Below are 5096 nucleotides of genomic sequence, written 5' to 3' on the forward strand. Positions count from 1 at the left end.
CAATTCTACCCTGGCTGCTATTGCATCATATGTTAAAAACACATTAACCCCCTAGACTAACTAACTCTTTAAAAACACATTAACCCCCTAGACTAACTAACTCTTTAAAAACACATTAACCCCCTAGACTAACTAACTCTTTAAAAACACATTAACCCCCTAGACTAACTAACTCTTTAAAAACACATTAACCCCCTAGACTAACTAACAGTTTACAAATACATTAACCCCCTTTACTAACTAACTCTTTAAAAACACATTAACCCCCTAGACTAACTAACAGTTTAAAAATACATTAACCCCCTAGACTAACTAACAGTTTAAAAATACATTAACCCCCTTTACTAACTAACTCTTTAAAAACACATTAACCCCCTAGACTAACTAACTCTTTAAAAACACATTAACCCCCTAGACTATCTAACTCTTTAAAAACACATTAACCCCCTAGACTAACTAACTCTTTAAAAATACATTAACCTCCTAGACTAACTAACTCTTTAAAAACACATTAACCCCCTAGACTAACTAACTCTTTAAAAACACATTAACCCGCTAGACTAACTAACTCTTTAAAAATACATTAACCCCCTAGACTAACTAACTCTTTAAAAATACATTAACCCCCTTGACTAACTAACTCTTTAAAAACACATTAACCCCCTTGACTAACTAACTCTTTAAAAACACATTAACCCCCTAGACTAACTAACTCTTTAAAAATACATTAACCCCCTAGACTAACTAACTCTTTAAAAACACATTAACCCCCTTGACTAACTAACTCTTTAAAAACATATTAACCCCCTAGACTAACTAACTCTTTAAAAATACATTAACCCCCTAGACTAACTAACTCTTTAAAAACACATTAACCCCCTAGACTAACTAACTCTTTAAAAACACATTAACCCCCTAGACTAACTAACTCTTTTGCACGGTGCCATCAACACATGGACAATTATTATCAATCATGAATGAATGAAACAGAGGGAAAATTTAAAGACTTTAAAGACCTTTATTTGTTCAAAATATGCTGACATGTAATTCCATGTTAAAAAAAGAAGATTAAACTAAAGATATGAAACAATGCAGCTCGAAGCAGGAAGAAGAAATCTATTACACTTATGACTAAAAAATTGAAATAAATGGAAAAAGAAGATATTGGACAATACCTCTAAAAAGCAAAATATATTTAAAAATTCAAAAGAAAAGATCTCTTCAATATAATCTAAACGAACAAAGCAATACATATCAAAATAGGGAAACAACTCATATGAAGCAAAACATATTTCTGAATACAAATAAAAGCATAACATGATTTAGAATGTTTCATGATAACATTAGATAATTGTTTTCTCTAAGCAAAGCTTGAATATACTTATTTAAAGTATGGAAATCAATGTATACTTCTATATAACCCGTAAAAAGCAGAAACATACTTCTAAAGATAAAAACACGAAATTGTTTTTCTATGATGAAACAACATAAATTTTCTTAAAGGGGCAATCTGGGATTCAAACAACAACAAAGCGTTTGTTTATGGTAAACAGCTCAGCGATGGGGCTTGAGAAATGTAACCACTCTTGAATTCAGAGACAAAGCTATGATTGCAATAACTGACCCTCCATGAGATCAAAATAATAGTTTTAACCATGTTTCAAAGCCAGACAGTGGTTTTTTACAGTGACATTGTTTACAAACAATGGAGTAAAACAAGCTTATATTTGGGGTTCTGATGGGGTAAGACAGTTGAACTAATCTCATGAGGTATTCATGAGTTATATTCCCTTAGAATCAATGCCGAAATATCATTCATTTGAAAGTCCCACAATTGATGTACCAATCCCAGATTGCCCCTTTAAAGCTGAGCTAAAATAGCTTCATGTCTTGTTGCTGGACGTACAGTTGAACTAATCTCATGAGGCATTCATGAGATTGAAACAGACGTATAACAGCTGTATCTTGAATCTAATCTAATCTAATCTAAAGTTACTCCTGAGGACCCAAATCTGACATCATGATGACATCATTGCTTGGCTTCTCTTCATCAGGCTGAGCTGTTCAACACAGAAATAAAACAACATGATTTTATATCATTACTGATAAGAAATAAGATAACATGATTTTATATCATTACTGATAAGAAATAAAACAACATGATTTTATATCATTACTGATAAGAAATAAAATAACATGATTTTATATCATTACTGATATTAAATAAGATAACATGATTTTATATTATTACTGATAAGAAATAAGATAACATGATTTTATATCATTACTGATAAGAAATAAGATAACATGATTTTATATCATTACTGATAAGAAATAAGATAACATGATTTTATATCATTACTGATAAGAAATAAAATAACATGATTTTATATCATTACTGATATTAAATAAGATAACATGATTTTATATTATTACTGATAAGAAATAAGATAACATGATTTTATATCATTACTGATAAGAAATAAAACAACATGATTTTATATCATTACTGATATGAAATAAAACAACATGATTTTATATTATTACTGATAAGAAATAAAATAACATGATTTTATATCATTACTGATATGAAATAAAACAACATGATTTTATATCATTACTGATAAGAAATAAGATGTTCTTTCTTTTAGACTGACTGACTCAAGCACGTCTGAGTGCCGTTTAACACAGGACGTTACGGTCAGGTCGTTACCATGGTGATGAACTCCATGAGGCACCAGGAAGTTCCCCTTGTTACCACAATGTTACCTTATAGTTTACAACTAAATACTGGGGAAATGTGTGTGTGTGTGTGTGTGTGTGTGTGTGTGTGTGTTCCCATTCTGACACCAGAGGGCAGTGGTGAGACAGAGGCCCCAGATGAGAGTAGAACCTCCCTGAGTGTATGTTGCTGCCATGTTGTATTAACAGTGTAGACAGGGGAGTGTTTAGGAGGGTCAGCTAGCTGTAGTGTAGACAGGGGAGTGTTTAGGAGGGTCAGCTAGCTGTAGTGTAGACAGGGGAGTGTTTAGGAGGGTCAGCTAGCTGTAGTGTAGTGTAGACAGGGGAGTGTTTAGGAGGGTCAGCTAGCTGTAGTGTAGTGTAGACAGGGGAGTGTTTAAGTGTGTCAGCTAGCTGTAGTGTAGTGTAGACAGGGGAGTGTTTAGGAGGGTCAGCTAGCTGTAGTGTAGTGTAGACAGGGGAGTGTTTAGGAGGGTCAGCTAGCTGTAGTGTAGTGTAGACAGGGGAGTGTTTAGGAGGGTCAGCTAGCTGTAGTGTAGTGTAGACAGGGGAGTGTTTAGGAGGGTCAGCTAGCTGTAGTGTAGTGTAGACAGGGGAGTGTTTAGGAGGGTCAGCTAGCTGTAGAGGGCAGAGGGTTCTTACCTGGAGCCCTGCAGCATTTCACCACCAGTACGATGGTCACCAGCAGGTAGGGGAACACCACCAGTGAACTACACAGCAGCCTGGGCAGAGAGATGAGGACCGCTGGAGCTGGAGAGAGAATTACACATTATATTACATATTACAAATTACACACAGACGCACGGACGCACGCACACACACACACACACACACACACACACACACACACACACACACACACACACACACACACACACACACACACACACACACACACAGAAACATGCAGAGAAACACACTTAAAGACATTTATGACACAATGATGTCTCACCCCTCACTGCCAGCCAGCTCTCTGGTGACTCTCCTCTGTCAGAGTTGCTACACTTGTAGAATCCTTCATCTGACTCTGATGCTGCAGGGATGGTCATCTCTCCTGTACCCTCAGTCCTGATGAAGGATCCATCTTTATAGAAATCAGCTGGGAGGTCAGAGGAGGTTCCCCGAGATCTACAGCGCAGAGTCACAGCATCTCCCTCAGTCACAGGCAGGGCGGGGCTCTCCAGGATCACAGCACCATCTGTATACATTTGATAAAGCACTATAGATGTTACGGCTAAGATGTGATGGTAGAGCCTACTAGCCTGCTAGCCTGATCTCCAGGATCACAGCACCATCCGTATAGATACAGGAGCAGCACCGTAGATGCAGGCTCATACTGGGGAGGATCTGTAACATGGAGAGGTCACTACGCTCCTGTCTCCTGCCTCTCAATGTGACAGTGATGGTAATATCAGTGACTCTCTCTGAAAGAAAATGAAGTCATTTTTCACGGCTTTTCACTGTCCTGACGCCCCGCTGGTGGAACGAGCTTCCCACTGCTGTCAGGACTGCAGAGTCGCTACCAATCTTCCGCCATAGATTGAAGACCCATCTCTTCAGGCTACATCTTGACTGTTCCTCCTAAATACATCTTCATCCCCCTGTATAGTTTCTCTAGTGTAAATACAAATAAAAAATAAAATAAAAAAAGTAATTCCTCCTTCTTCTAGCATCGTGATTGCCTATGGCCCCTGGTCCTAACCCTAACTCTTTATCTTATGATGGCTGATGGATAGATGATTCACTCACTTAAACACATGTATTTGTTGTAAGTCGCTTTGGATAAAGGCGTCTGCTAAATGCCATAAATGTAATGCAAATGTCTCTAAACACTAGAGGGCGACACCTCCACCTCTAGGGGAAGTGCTGGAACATTGACACAGATTCGTCTGATATGATGGATGGGAATGGGTTTATTTGGCTTTACTACAAAGCATTAAGTTAAGTGCAAATCCAGCACATGAAATACAGTCTCAGCACCATCCCTCGTGTGAAGAATAACGGAAGCTCCCTCATGTTATGGGTATGCTTGTCACCGGCAGGGACTGGGGAGCTCGTCAGGATCAAGAGAAAATGATGACATTAGCTGAGTTGGGAGTGACAGACTAATCCACACAGTGTGTAATTGATTCCTATGCAATTCAGAGACCATATAAAAACAAAGACATTCACTCTGAAATCACATTAGCGATTATCCTTGCACTCAGATGGACTCAATTCAACTTACTGAGTGACATTTGTGCATTTGAGCTAATGTTAGGAGTTAGGAGGGGGTGAATACTTTTTGACTCAAGACATTTTTAATGAATTAGTAAACATTTCTGAAAAAGAATTGTCACTTTGACATTATGGGG

This window comes from Argentina silus (assembly GCF_951799395.1).
Source record: "Argentina silus genome assembly, chromosome: 1".
NCBI classification, from domain to species: domain Eukaryota; kingdom Metazoa; phylum Chordata; class Actinopteri; order Argentiniformes; family Argentinidae; genus Argentina; species Argentina silus.